This window comes from Trachypithecus francoisi, unplaced genomic scaffold (genome assembly GCF_009764315.1).
Source record: "Trachypithecus francoisi isolate TF-2019V2 unplaced genomic scaffold, Tfra_2.0 Lachesis_group11, whole genome shotgun sequence".
Taxonomy (NCBI): domain Eukaryota; kingdom Metazoa; phylum Chordata; class Mammalia; order Primates; family Cercopithecidae; genus Trachypithecus; species Trachypithecus francoisi.
This window is the reverse complement of record NW_022681456.1, coordinates 3,698,847-3,714,771: the sequence shown is the minus strand read 5'-3', so window position 1 is coordinate 3,714,771 and position 15,925 is coordinate 3,698,847. Positions and strand designations below refer to the sequence as shown.

At 43.7% G+C, this 15,925-nt stretch overlaps 1 protein-coding gene across 1 annotated transcript in view; it reads right to left on the bottom strand.

Moving 5' to 3' along the window:
* LOC117090770 (transmembrane protein 132D-like) overlaps positions 1–15,925 on the bottom strand; it is a 484,643-nt gene that overhangs the window by 266,465 nt on the left and 202,253 nt on the right. The gene's annotated exons all lie outside the window — the stretch shown is intronic.

The window sequence follows — 15,925 nt, the reverse complement described above, 5'->3', positions numbered from 1 at the left end:
ATATTTAAAAATTTCACCTGAGCGGATGGGGCGGAGCAAGATGGCCGAATAGGAACAGCTCCAGTCTTCAACTCCCAGCGCGAGCGACACAGAAGACCGGTGATTTCTGCATTTTCAACTGAGGTACTGGGGTCATCTCTCTAGGGAGTGCCGGACAATCGGTGCTGGTCAGCTGCTGCAGCCTGACCAGCGTGAGCTGAAGCAGGGCGAGGCATCGCCTCACCTGGAAGCGCAAGGGGGAAGGAAATCCTTTTCCTAGCCAGGGGAACTGAGACACACAACACCTGGAAAATCGGGTAACTCCCACCCCAATACTGCGCTTTAAGGAAACAGGCACACCAGGAGAATATATCCCATACCTGGCCGGGAGGGTCCCACGCCCACGGAGCCTCCCTCACTGCTAACACAGCCATCTGCGGCGATCTATCCGCAAGGCAGCAGCGAGGCTGGGGGAGGGGCGCCCGCCATTGCTGAGGCTTAAGTAGGTAAACAAAGACGCTGGGAAGCTCGAACTGGGTGGAGCTCACAGCAGCTTAAGGAAGCCTGCCTGTTTCTGTAGACTCTACCTCTGCGGACAGCGCACAGCTGCAGTCCATTAGGGGAAAGAGCGGGGCCCTGGCAGACGCGAACGACTCTGTCTGACAGCTTTGGGGAGAGCCGTGGATCTCCTAACGCGGAGGTTGAGATCTGAGAACGGACAGACTGCCTGCTCAGGTGGGTCCCTGACCCCTGAGTAGCCTAGCTGGGAGACATCCCCCACTAGGGGCAGTCTGACACCCCCACCTCACAGGGTGGCGTCACCCCTGAGAGGAAACTTCCAAAGAAAGAATCAGACAGGTACACTCGCTGTTCAGCAATATTCTATCTTCGGCAACCTCTGCTGCTGACACCCAGGCAAACAGGGTCTGGAGTGGACCTCAAGCAATCTCCAACAGACCAACAGACAGTCCTTCTGACTGTCAGAAGGAAAACTATCAAACAGGGAGGACACCTATACCAAAACCCCATCAGTACGTCACCATCATCAAAGACCAGAGACAGATAAAACCACAAAGATGGGGAAGAAGCAGGGCAGAAAAGCTGGAAATTCAAAAAATAAGAGCGCATCTCCTCCTGCAAAGGAGCGCAGCCCATCGCCAGCAACGGATCAAAGCTGGTCAGAGAATGACTTTGACGAGATGAGAGAAGAAGGCTTCAGTCCATCAAACCTCTCAGAGCTAAAGGAGGAATTACGTACCCAGCGCAAAGAAACTAAAAATCTTGAAAAAAAAGTGGAAGAATTGACAGCTAGACTAATTAATGCAGAGAAGATCATAAACGAAATGACAGAGATGAAAACCATGACACGAGAAATACGTGACAAATGCACAAGCTTCAGTAACCGACTCGATCAACTGGAAGAAAGAGTATCAGCGATTGAGGATCAAATGAATGAAATGAAGCGAGAAGAGAAACCAAAAGAAAAAGAAGAAAAAGAAATGAACAAAGCCTGCAAGAAGTATGGGATTATGTAAAAAGACCAAATCTACGTCTGATTGGGGTGCCTGAAAATGAGGGGGAAAATGGAACCAAGTTGGAAAACACTCTTCAGGATATCATCCAGGAGAACTTCCCCAACCTAGTAGGGCAGGCCAACATTCAAATTCAGGAAATACAGAGAACGCCACAAAGATACTCCTCCAGAAGAGCAACTCCAAGACACATAATTGCCAGATTCACCAAAGTTGAAATGAAGGAAAAAATCTTAAGGGCAGCCAGAGAGAAAGGTCGGGTTACCCACAAAGGGAAGCCCATCAGAATAACAGCAGACCTCTCGGCAGAAACTCTACAAGCCAGAAGAGAGTGGGGGCCAATATTCAACGTTCTTAAAGAAAAGAATTTTCAACCCAGAATTTCATATCCAGCCAAACTAAGCTTCATCAGTGAAGGAGAAATAAAATCCTTTACAGATAAGCAAATGCTTAGAGATTTTGTCACCACCAGGCCTGCCTTACAAGAGACCCTGAAGGAAGCCCTAAACATGGAAAGGAACAACCGGTACCAGCCATTGCAAAAACATGCCAAAATGTAAAGAACATCGAGGCTAGGAAGAAATTGCATCAACTAACGAGCAAAATAACCAGTAATATCATAATGACAGGATCAAGTTCACACATAACAATATTAACCTTAAATGTCAATGGACTAAATGCTCCAATTAAAAGACACAGACTGGCAAACTGGATAAAGAGGCAAGACCCATCAGTCTGCTGTATTCAGGAGACCCATCTCACATGCAGAGACATACATAGGCTCAAAATAAAGGGATGGAGGAAGATCTACCAAGCAAATGGAGAACAAAAAAAAGCAGGGGTTGCAATCCTAGTCTCTGATAAAACAGACTTTAAACCATCAAAGATCAAAAGAGACAAAGAAGGCCATTACATAATGGTAAAGGGATCAATTCAGCAGGAAGAGCTAACTCTCCTAAATATCTATGCACCCAATACAGGAGCACCCAGATTCATAAAGCAAGTCCTTAGAGACCTACAAAGAGACTTAGACTCCCATACAATAATAATGGGAGACTTCAACACTCCACTGTCAACATTAGACAGATCAACGAGACAGAAAGTTAACAAGGATATCCAGGAATTGAACTCATCTCTGCACCAAGCGGACCTAATAGACATCTATAGAACTCTCCACCCCAAATCAACAGAATATACATTCTTCTCAGCACCACATCGCACTTATTCCAAAATTGACCACATAATTGGAAGTAAAGCACTCCTCAGCAAATGTACAAGAACAGAAATTATAACAAACTGTCTCTCAGACCACAGTGCAATCAAACTAGAACTCAGGACTAAGAAACTCAATCAAAACCGCTCAACTACATGGAAACTGAACAACCTGCTCCTGAATGACTACTGGGTACATAACGAAATGAAAGCAGAAATAAAGATGTTCTTTGAAACCAATGAGAACAAAGATACAACATACCAGAATCTCTGGGACACATTTAAAGCAGTGTGTAGAGGGAAATTTATAGCACTAAATGCCACAAGAGAAAGCAGGAGAGATCTAAAATGGACACTCTAACATCACAATTAAAAGAACTAGAGAGGCAAGAGCAAACACATTCAAAAGCTAGCAGAAGGCAAGAAATAACTAAGATCAGAGCAGAACTGAAGGAGAGAGAGACACAAAAAACCCTCCAAAAAATCAATGAATCCAGGAGTTGGTTTTTTGAAAAGATCAACAAAATTGACAGACCGCTAGCAAGACTAATAAAGAAGAAAAGAGAGAGGAATCAAATAGTCGCAATAAAAAATGATAAAGGGGATATCACCACCGACCCCACAGAAATACAAACAACCATCAGAGAATACTATAAATGCCTCTACGCAAATCAACTAGAAAATCTAGAAGAAATGGATAATTTCCTGGACACTTACACTCTCCCAAGACTAAACCAGGAAGAAGTTGAATCCCTGAATAGACCAATAGCAGGCTCTGAAATTGAGGCAACAATTAATAGCCTACCCACCAAAAAAAGTCCAGGACCAGATGGATTCACAGCTGAATTCTACCAGAGGTACAAGGAGGAGCTGGTACCATTCCTTCTGAAACTATTTCAATCAATAGAAAAAGAGGGAATCCTCCCCAACTCTTTTTATGAGGCCAACATCATCCTGATACCAAAGCCTGGCAGAGACACAACAAAAAAAGAGAATTTTAGACCAATATCCCTGATGAACATCGATGCAAAAATTCTCAATAAAATACTGGCAAACCGGATTCAGCAGCACATCAAAAAGCTTATCCACCATGATCAAGTGGGCTTCATCCCTGGGATGCAAGGCTGGTTCAACATTCGCAAATCAATAAACGTAATCCAGCATATAAACAGAACCAAAGACAAGAACCACATGATTATCTCAATAGATGCAGAAAAGGCTTTTGACAAAATTCAACAGCCTTTATGCTAAAAACGCTCAATAAATTCGGTATTGATGGAACGTACCTCAAAATAATAAGAGCTATTTATGACAAACCCACAGCTAATATCATACTGAATGGGCAAAAACTGGAAAAATTCCCTTTGAAAACTGGCACAAGACAGGGATGCCCTCTCTCACCACTCCTATTCAACATAGTGTTGGAAGTTCTGGCTAGGGCAATCAGGCAAGAGAAAGAAATCAAGGGTATCCAGTTAGGAAAAGAAGAAGTCAAATGTCCCTGTTTGCAGATGACATGATTGTATATTTAGAAAACCCCATTGTCTCAGCCCAAAATCTCCTTAAGCTGATAAGCAACTTCAGCAAAGTCTCAGGATACAAAATTAATGTGCAAAAATCACAAGCATTCTTATACACCAGTAACAGACAAGCAGAGAGCCAAATCAGGAATCAACTTCCATTCACAATTGCTTCAAAGAGAATCAAATACCTAGGAATCCAGCTTACAAGGGATGTAAAGGACCTCTTCAAGGAGAACTACAAACCACTGCTCAGTGAAATCAAAGAGGACACAAACAAATGGAAGAACATACCATGCTCATGGATAGGAAGAATCAATATCGTGAAAATGGCCATACTGCCCAAGGTGATTTATAGATTCAATGCCATCCCCATCAAGCTACCAATGACTTTCTTCACAGAATTGGAAAAAACGGCTTTAAAGTTCATATGGAACCAAAAAAGAGCCCGCATTGCCAAGACAATCCTAAGTCAAAAGGACAAAGCTGGAGGCGTCACGCTACCTGACTTCAAACTATACTACAAGGCTACAGTAACCAAAACAGCATGGTACTGGTACCACAACAGAGATATAGACCAATGGAACAGAACAGAGTCCTCAGAAATAATACCACACATCTACAGCCATCTGATCTTTGACAAACCTGAGAGAAACAAGAAATGGGGAAAGGATTCCCTATTTAATAAATGGTGCTGGGAAAATTGGCTAGCCATAAGTAGAAAGCTGAAACTGGATCCTTTCCTTACCCCTTATACGAAAATTAATTCAAGATGGATCAGAGACTTAAATGTTAGACCTAATACCATAAAAACCCTAGAAGAAAATCTAGGTAGTACCATTCAGGACATAGGCATGGGCAAGGACTTCATGTCTAAAACACCAAAAGCAACGGCAGCAAAAGCCAAAATTGACACATGGGATCTAATTAAACTAAAGAGCTTTTGCACAGCAAAAGAAACTACCATCAGAGTGAACAGGCAACCTACAGAATGGGAGAACATTTTTGCAACCTACTCATCTGACAAAGGGCTAATATCCAGAATCTACAAAGAACTCAAACAAATATACAAGAAAAAAACAAACAACCCCATCAAAAAGTGGGCAAAGGATATGAACAGACATTTCTCAAAAGAAGACATCCATACAGCCAACAGACACATGAAAAAATGCTCATCATCACTGGCCATCAGAGAAATGCAAATCAAAACCACAATGAGATACCATCTCACACCAGTTAGAATGGCAATCATTAAGAAGTCAGGAAACAACAGGTGTTGGAGAGGATGTGGAGAAATAGGAACACTTTTACACTGTTGGTGGGATTGTAAACTAGTTCAACCATTATGGAAAACAGTATGGCGATTCCTCAAGGATCTAGAACTAGATGTACCATATGACCCAGCCATCCCACTACTGGGTATATACCCAAAGGATTATAAATTACTCTACTACAAAGACACATGCACACGTATGTTTATTGCGGCACTGTTCACAATAGCAAAGACTTGGAATCAACCCAAATGTCCATCTGTGACAGACTGGATTAAGAAAATGTGGCACATATACACCATGGAATACTATGCAGCCATAAAAAAGGATGAGTTTGCGTCCTTTGTAGGGACATGGATGCAGCTGGAAACCATCATTCTTAGCAAACTATCACAAGAAGAGAAAACCAAACACCGCATGTTCTCACTCATAGGTGGGAACTGAATAATGAGATCACTTGGACTCGGGAAGGGGAACATCACACACTGGGGCCTATCATGGGGAGGGGGGAGGAGGGAGGGATTGCATTGGGGAGTTATACATGATATAAACGTCATGCACATGTACCCTAGAACTTAAAGTATAATAAAAAAAAAAAAAAAAATTTCACCTGAGCATCGTAATTTCCTTTTCATGAAAGAACTCTGGTGACCCACAACCTCAGTCCCAAACAGCACCAGCTGGCAGATCTGAGTTTCGGCCACCCCTTTCGTGTGCCCCCGTTTGCCACGACGTCCTCCCTGTAGCTTCACATCCAGTTTGTGTTTTTTTCACTCATTTACATTTCCTGCCTACCCCCTGCTCTGATCGGGCATGTTGCTGTGTGACCCCTGCTGGTTCCCCAGGATTTCTTCGTCCTTTAATGACACCAACTTTACGGCAGTTTTTGAATGCTGGAATCTGGGCCAAAATATGGGGTTCCCAACTCTAAACGTACCAGATATGCGACTCGATACAAGGGAGCCTCTTTGAGACGGAAGCTGCCCTTCTGGTACCATCACCTGGTGAGGCTCACTCGCATGGGGCCTGTGAGCACCAAATGTGGCAATTCATGATGAAAAGTTGCTAACGAACACGTGGTTCTCTCATCTGCCCAGGGGAGGCTCTTCCTGCACTGCCAGTATGTACAGCTCCATAAAAGGCCCACGGCGACAAACAACAACAGCAAAGCCCCACGGATTTTATCACATTGATGTCACCAACACTGTTGGGCTGTTCACCGAAAACCATTTTCTTTTCATTGTGGCCCAGAGCTAAACTCCAGTTTCCAGCCACCCTTGCGGTAGAGGTAGCCCCAGGACTGAGATCTGTGGATGGACGACGGAGTGAAGGGAAGCCGTGCTCCCACATTTAGGCTGTGCCAACCAGCTTCCCCCAGTCCTCCTTGCCATCTCCTAACCCTTCACTAGAAGCAGTCACTTAGGTAACCATGGAAACCATGCATTGAAGACACTGGAACCAGCATTTGAAGAGGAGATACCATCATCTTGCAGGAGCCTGGGTTTTTAAATTTTTGCTTACTGGGGCCAGGTGCTGTGGCTCAGGCCTTGTAATCCCAGCACTTTGGGAGGCCGAGGCGGGCAGATCACCTGAGGCCAGGAGTTCAACGTCAGCCTGGCCAACATGGTAAAATCCTGTCTCTACTAAAAATACAAAAATTAGCTGAGCATGGTGGCACATGCCTGTAATCCCAGCAACTTGGGAGGCTGCAGCAGGAGAATCACTTGAACTCATGAAGCAGAGGTTGCAGTGAACTGAGATCATGCCACTGCACTCCAGCCTGGGCAACAGAGTGAGATTCTGTCTCAAAAAAAAAAAAAATCTTTGCTTATTGGAAAGTTATCTATAAAGAATACTTGTTTCAATTTTATACAAGTTAGAAACTTTACTTGGGCAAGTGGCATTATGAATTGGGGGTTTGTTTATTAACACACTAGTGTTCCTTACCTAAGAATTTGTAAGGTCTAAAAGAGTGTCAGGTTGACAGACTTCCTGGATTTAGTTTTAGTGTCTTCTCTTTTTCTTTTTTTCTTAAGTTAAAATTAGTACAGAAAATTAGCAAATGTCAGTTTCAAACCAATTACAAGTAGTTTTGGTTACAAATGCAGTACTTGGAAACCGACTGACTAGGAAACACTTCCTGAGAGACACATCATTGTGCTTACAGAGTTTCCTGAAAAGCAATTAATGTTTATTTTAAGAAAACATGAGAGAGATTTTCAGTACAAAGCAATGAAATCAAGAAAGAAATTTGTCTATAAAGTGATGGAACATAAGGACACTTAAATATATAGTAGAGAACATCTAATTAGACATCAGATCATTAAATACACTCTAATAGCACGACAACTGGTGCACAAAATATAACTACACGTAGCCCCCATTCTCAAAATCCCATTGCACACTACACCCAAGTGGAGTAATAACATCTTGTAATTTTATTTTTGCGGCTTTGCTCATTAGAAGTTCTGTTTTCTCAAAAGAGCAGAGAAAATACAGTACATATGCTGTCAAAAGTTGACTTCAGTGATGCTGCTGGTTGAGTTTTGCTCTTTCATCTGATAACAGTACCTTCTTCTTTCTAGTTATTTTGGCAAGTGGAGAGTTTTCTGTTTTCCACTTCTAGAGTCATGTGGGACTGATTTAGCCTCCAGTCACTGAGGTCTTCCCATGGACAAAGCACGGGCCATCAGGGCTTGCTGTACTCTAAGGCTGGGGTTGGGGAGAGGCATATGATCCAAGTCAGCTCACAGAGATGTGCACCTAGAACTTTCCTGGGATTGCTGCTAAATAGCTAATCCCCTTTTCCTGAAACGAGTAGACTGATAGCAGTACCAAGTCACCCTGCAGAACCTCCTGAGGAAAATTAAGCTGACAGGAGGAATTCTTAGCCTGGAGCTAGGGAACCCATGCCCTCCTAAACCACTCGTGTCCCTGTATCCAGCTGTACTTGAAGGTCAACATGTGCCTGTTGTTTCCAGGTTCTTGAGTCAATAAATTCTCTCTCTCTCTCTAGCTTCATGTCTCTCTCTTAATCTTAAGATTCTGTAACTAACAACCAAAGAATCCAAAAATTAATCCAACAGTTAATGGAAAAAATCTTTTCTTACAGCTACCATTATTGAGAGTCTATTAACTCATCACAATTAATACAACTCACTTTAATATCTAAGACAGCATTGAAGATGATACTAGTTCACATTTCTGAGGCACTTGCTACACACCAGGTTTTATTCTAAGTGATTTACGTGGTTAGTAATAAATACACACTACTAAATATATCCAAACAGAACAAATTGGTGTTCCATTAAAAGTAAGTCGGGAGAAACCTCATTTCCTAGTTCCCTTCTTCAGAATCAGTACCATAACCAGTTACTCTGTATTCCTGCAGGTCTGTACAATCAATAGGATAAATAAACAAATGCCGTAAATAAAAATGCATTATACTAATACAGCTATATGTATGCACGTATTGATTTTTGACACACACAATACCAGCTGCCATATAGACGGACTGGTTATCATGTGCTGGGTTCGATTCCAAGCACAAGACAGTGCACCTGTTATCTTACTGAATCCTCACCCAACGCAGGAGGAAGGTCGTCCTGGAGGAAGCTGGGGCTGAGACACCGATTAACCTGGGAAAAACCAACCAGGCAGGCTGCCTTGGGAGCATGAATTCTTCACAACCACCCTGCTCTGTTGACATGTTTGGGGATCGATAACTAATCCCCATTCTCCACCCGGGTTTGCAAGAAACTGAGAAAGAGAGAAAAGCATCAGAGACTCGAAGCTCAAACTGTGCTGTGTTGTGACTAGGGCTGGGTGGCAAGATGTGCCTTAGTTATATTGTCGAATGCACATTCTAAGCTTCTTCCCTTCTGTGTTCCCTTCCACCATCCAGTCAGGAGCTCAGGGGTTCCACCTGGTGAAAAGTGAGCATCCACGAACACATGCTCATCCAACAAGCCTGCCTCACATTCCCGGGGAGTGGAGAGGACACTGAAGAGAGAAATCCCCTGGGGTCAGGCATTTACATAGAAACTTGAACCAGTGGAAGTCAATTACCAAGCACGTTAGAGAGCCACGTTTCTCTTGTGCCTCTGTGTGGAAACCAGGGTAAGCGATTGGTGTTTCTTTAGCATCGTCTTGTTTGGTTTATGAGGAAATAAGGAGCAGAGGACTTAGATGTGCCTAAGGTCAAGTGGCAGGACCAGAAAATCTCTGGCTCCGAAAAGTGCATTGCTTCTACTGTGATGAGCTTCTTCCCAGAAATATGCTGCGTGGAAAGCCGAGGCCACCTGTAGACACACTTTTTATTGCTGGCATTACTCATGCATCCAATTTTCTTAACATTACAAGCATATGCCTGCTGTGTTGACAGGATATGTAAATTTTATAACATTTACATATTAAGAAATGTACAAAGCAGTGTAAATCGGCTTATATATAATAGATTTTTCAGCTTTGATCATTGGCATTGCCTCAATTTCTATTCCTCTGCCTCTGCTGGTCTTTGATACCACTTGACAATAATTACCATCTCCCTTTAAAAAAAGAGAATGGAACATGACATGTCCCTCCTCCAAAAGTTCTCATATCCTCCTGCAAATGAATCAGATCGGAAGTCCTCATCCTGGCCTCTGAGTCCCCATGTGATCCGATCCTTACCTACCTCTCTGCCCTCTTTTCCTGCCTCTCTCCCTCCCTCTCAGCTACAATCATCCTGGCCTCTATGGGATCCTCAAACACTTCAGACATATGCCCTGTACTCAGTAGGGAATGCCAGTGTCTACAGCAGTGATGGCACATGGCACATGCTTAACACATCACAGCTGAGCAAACGAGCAGTGAGCAGGCACAGATGCTTGGTGCTGAGGGAAGCCCGGTGAGTTAGGGCTGACAAGAGACTTTCTATGCCAGAAACATAGGTTGCCTGACAGGGAAAAACAAGGGAGTCTCGGCAGAGGTCGGCTCTGGTCGTATTTTGAAAAGCCTTGTTATCTTTACAAAGGGGGAAGGAGTTTAGCCTTAAGATAATATAAAAACTTGGCTCTTCTATTAGATTCACACAAACAAGAGATCAAAGCCAATGTTAAGCCTTACTAATAATTTCAAGGATATAAGCAACCCACAGGTGTTAGGGAAAAAAAAAAGGGAGCACTTCAGGGCTGTGAGGCAGCTATCTGAGGTCTTCCGCCTCACTCTGCACACACCTGGCCCAGGCTGATGATGGAGACCTCCCAGTGGTGTCCACAGTGATGGCACTCAGACAGAAGGAGAGGTCGGTCCTCAAGCACCTGTTTTACATTCAGAGGATTACATAGTGGACAGGATTTTCCTAGGAGCCACGCCCCATACATTCACACATTCCAGCTGATAGCTGTTTGCAATCCGTTCTCCCGGGCAACGGGTGCAACCTGCTAAAAGCTTGAGCCAGACAAGGCCATGCCCACCAGCAGGTACAGAGAGGTGGCATGAGTGAGCTGACAGAAGGTGACACTGAGTCACCTCCCTTCCTCCCTGAGCTGCTCCCACCACTCCGCTCTCACACTGGGAGAGAACACATTGTGAGCAATGGGTATTTAACAAGCCTAAGACAATGGGGAGTGCTGAGGGCTTTGACGGGATAGTGATGGGCTCTGATTGTGTTTCCTGGGGATGTCTCTCTCACTGCCTGAAGAGAGGCACTGTTTCAGGTTCCTGGAGGGAAGGGCTGGGTTCCAGGTGTGTCCCACTCTGCTGTAAGATTGGGACAGATAAATGTCAAAGTGATTCCAAAGTAATGGGGAGATTCAGTTTTATTTTTACAAGTGCATTATAAAATAAATAGCAAACTCAGTAAGGTAAGGGGCTTAGAAATTCAATAGGAACACAAAGAGAATCCTGCACCCTTTTATGTGGTGGGAAGAGATTTGTCTGTAGGTTGCATTCATGAAGATATTGAGTGGTTTCATTCACTTTACTATTCCTCACAGTGGAGTACCAGATGTAATATTACATGCAATGAATACTTTCTTGAATGAGCTTATTGAGTGAATACCTGCACAAGTTTTTAAAAGCATACTAAGCTATCTAAGAATGAGAGCTAAGATAGTGAGAAGTATTCATAAGATGGATGGCAGGGGTGAGTTTTCAGGTATATGTGCACTCACAGAAATTACTAAGCACCTTAGTGGAGAATCTTTAAAAGCAGAAGAGCCATTCCAGACTGGTTTTAGAGAGCAATGGGCAGGATATCTATCACTGGCGATGACAAGGCTGGCTTGGTGAAGAAAGAAATACTTGGCTGACTCAGTCGCGACCCCCTGATGTCTAAAGAGTAAGGGCTTAGGAAGATCATAAAGGAGGAAATTACAATATTCAACGTGAGAAGTGACTCAGGCATGAATAACGACCAAGGTAAGGATGGATTTTGGAAATGTTCCAAAGATGGTAATAGGCAAGTCAACACAGGAAATATTCACATGGGAGGAAAGAGAAATATATGCTTTAGTGGTAACAATATTATTATATTTCCCTATTGCAGCTTACTTTTTAAAAAAATGCAATGAGCCACCAGGAGAGGGAAATAAAAACGCAAAAGGTTTGAATGCCTTTTCCAGAGCGACCACGACCTACAGACCGAACCCGAGGTGCAGAAGACGACTGACAATCACTCGTGCTATTGACCCTGGGCTGCCCCTCACTAAGATTCATACTCCACCCTCTTTTGCACCCAGGGAGTAACCCATATGGGAGACATGCTGGGTCACACCAATGGGTAGGCTTGGGCCTCCAGCTCCCACCTGGACTCTGCCAGTGGGAGTTCCTGGCAGGAGAACAGGGGGCCGGATGGGCTTGGGTTTTCCTTCTTGCGTCTCTGTGTTGTACCATATTGCTGACAGGGTGCAGTGGCTCACGCCTATAACCCCAGCACTTTGAAAGGCTGAGACGGGTGGATCACCTGAGGTCAGCAGTTGGAGACAAGCCTGGCCAACATAGTGAAACCCCTTCTCTACTAAAAATACAAATATTAGCTGGGCGTGGTTGTGGGCGCCTGTAATCCCAGCTACCTGGGAGGCTGAGGCGGGAGAATCACTTAAACCTGGGAGGCGGAGGTTGCAGTGGGCTGAGATGGAACCATTGCATTCCAGCCTGGGCGACAGAGCGAGACTCTGTCTCAAATAAATAAATAAATAAATAAAAATTAAACAACACATATTGCTGCTGGTGCCTGTATTCCTTTGAATTCCTTTGAAACTCTAGCTGGTGAGAAGTCGCCCCTCCTCCATGACCCCACCTCTTACTGAGCACAGTAACACTGTTCCCTGCCTTTGTCCCTCCAGGCCTCGGGAGGGTAAGAGCTTTCTGCTGTTGCTGACCTCCAGGCGCATCCACATGGCTATTTCTCCTCCTTTAACCTCTCTAATTATTCTCTTCACTACAATCGTGTCTGATCTGGAAATGGCAAATGTCTATCTAGGGCTAAAAGCAGAAATCAGTTGTTCATTGGCTTTGAAAAGCTTATTGGAGCAATACTGTTATTTGATTTTTTTTGTTTGTTTTAGACAGGGTCTTGTTCTTGTCAAGGCTGGAGTACAGTGGTGCAATCACGACTCACTACAGCCTCGACCTCCCTGACTTAAGCAATTCTCTCACCTCAGCTTCCCGAGTAGCTGGGACTACAGGTGCACATTACCATGCCCAACTAATTTTTATGTTTTTAGTAGAGATGGGGTTTCACCATGTTGCCCAGGTTGGTCTTGAACGCTTGGGCTTAAGTGATCCACTCACCTCCGCTTCCCAAAGTGCTGGGATTAGAGGCGTAAGCTACCATGCCCAACCTGATTTTATTTTCCCCTTATAGGGCCACAAAATACTGACACATTTCCCTGCTTTGGTTGTTTTTTTCTCCTTTGAGCAGTGAAAATTAAATAGAAAAAGCAATTCACACTAACATAACTCCCTCATGGTTCACTTTCTCATGTGAACCCAGAGAGTAAACAGTACATAGGAAGCTTTAATAATGAAATGTTTTCAATGACTTCTCAGTGGCATAAATATCTCTAAGCACTGTCAGAATGAAGAACTGCAGGGGTTTAAGCTCCAAGATGAGACGTATCTGTCCAAAATCTTTTTTTTTTTTTGTTTGTGTGTGTGTTTGTTTGTTTTTGAGATGGAGTCTCACTCTGTTGCCCAGGCTGGAGTGTAATGGTATGATCTCAGCTCACTGCAACCTCTGTCTCCTGGGTTCAAGAGATTTTCCTGCCTCAGCTTCCTGAGCACCTGGGATTACAGGCATGCACCACCACCTTCAGCTAATTTTTGTATTTTTAGTAGACACAGGGTTTCATCACGTTGGCCAGGCTGGTCTTGAACTCCTGGCGTCAAGTGATCCATCCGCCTCAGCCTCCTAAATTGCTGGGATTACAGGCATTAATTACACCAAAATCTTGATGAATAGAAACAAAGATAACTGTAATTTCCAACATCTTTTTTCTTCTCAGAATTCTCTACTGGTTAACTTGGTCAGAACGCAGCGTTTTGGATAGATGCATCAAATCCAAATACACTGTGGGGCAAATGAAATATTCCACTTGGTGTAGGTGGATGTCTGCATTAAGATCCTCCTGTATGTTTTCATCAGTTAAGGTTCTTTGGTTACAAGTAAGAGAATTCTATGTAAAGTTGTGTAAGAAGTCTAACATGAGAATGTAGGACTACTATATTATGGATCTAAGGTGGGGACATAGGGGGACTCCGAAAAGAACTAAAATTCAGAGCTCCAAATGGGCAGGGCTCTCTCCCTCCTCATCTCTGCTCCCTCCAGGGAATCACTTCATTTCTCTCTTTCTCTAGCAGCTCCTTCTGTTACTCTACCTTAGAATAATATGCCTGCCAAATAGGGTAAAGTGCCAGCCTGCCTTCATTCCTTCAGAAATATATATGGATTGCCTATCGTGTGCTCTGTAATATTCTGGGAGCTGGCACTAGTATAGGAAGAGAAAAAGGAAAATAACATTATTGCTCTATGAACCTTATCTTCCAGTAGACGAGATAGACAATACTAAAAAAAAATGCAAAATATTGCACTTAATTTACCCTTATAAAACAAATAACATAATAAAAGCAGATAGTAGCATGTTTAAGGTTCATATGGTCTTTGCATTTGTAAAACCAATCCCTAGAAAGAGGTGAAGAGGTGAGGGCTGGCATTACTCAAAACAGAAACTTGCTGAACGAGGGGAATGAACATAACGGGATCAGAAATGAGTACATAAAAGGAAAGCCATGAATATGAGATAAGTATGCTTCAGCTATTCTGTTTCAGTAATAGAAACGTGATGTTCTACCCGTTGATTTTGGCCAGTAAGACAAATGATGAACACAGGCAAGATCAGGAGGACACAGAGTTTTGACCCCTTTCCCCCATAGGAACATACACACTGAGGACACAGATGGAGTGGAGACCCACTGTGAGATTCCCTCCTAGGGCCCCAGTAATGGGGATCTTCCCTGTGCTGGTGACATCACTAGGAAAATGAAATGAAACACATGAACAGGTGTTCTGGGACAGTGAAAACATGGCTTGGGAAACTCCACTTCAGAGGGTGTTTAGGTTAAATTTGAGGAAGGAATTTGAGTAGAAAACACAGAGTAAGACCGTATAAGGCAGAGTCATGGGGCGATTAAGGAGTTATCCTGGCTTTGAGGGTTCTTACTGTTTCCCCTTCAGTCAGTTACCTCCAACACCTACCCTGAGCATGACGGCAATTCACCTGACCTCATCTGTCCCCCCCTTCAGTCAGTTACCTCCAACAAATAACCTGAGCCTGACGGCAATTCACTTGACCTCATCTGTCCCTCTCTTCAGTCAGTTACCTCCAATACATACCCTGAACATGACAGCAATTCACCTGACCTCATCTGTCCCCCTCTTCAGTCAGTTACCTCCAATACATACCCTGAGGATGGAAGCAATTCACCTGACTCATCTGTCCCCCTTGTCTCCAGCTGGCTTGAGGTGCTTCTAGCCTGGAGGAAACTGCTCAGTCTATGGATGGCTTTAATAAGCTGCCTAGATTGCTAACAATTGTGTAGACTGCATTCTCCGTTGCTCTTTCTCTACCCTTGGCTGTTACCACAGTGGGTAAAACCTGCCCAAAGGGACCTGGGTGGGGTCTACCTTAGACAGAAGGTGATACTGACGTGCCTTGTTCAACTTTTGATAAACAAAGCATGCTATTAGGTATATAAGGGCATCACTTTAGACGCAATGACCCACTTTTCCTCCTTCCCCCATCCAAATGGAAAAACAGAAGGAAAGTGTCTAATAGCTCCTGGGCTGCATTCCTCTGTGATAAAAGAAACTAGACATTCAGTTCCTGAACAGCCCAAATGACCCAAAAGCTTAATTGTATTTGTGTTA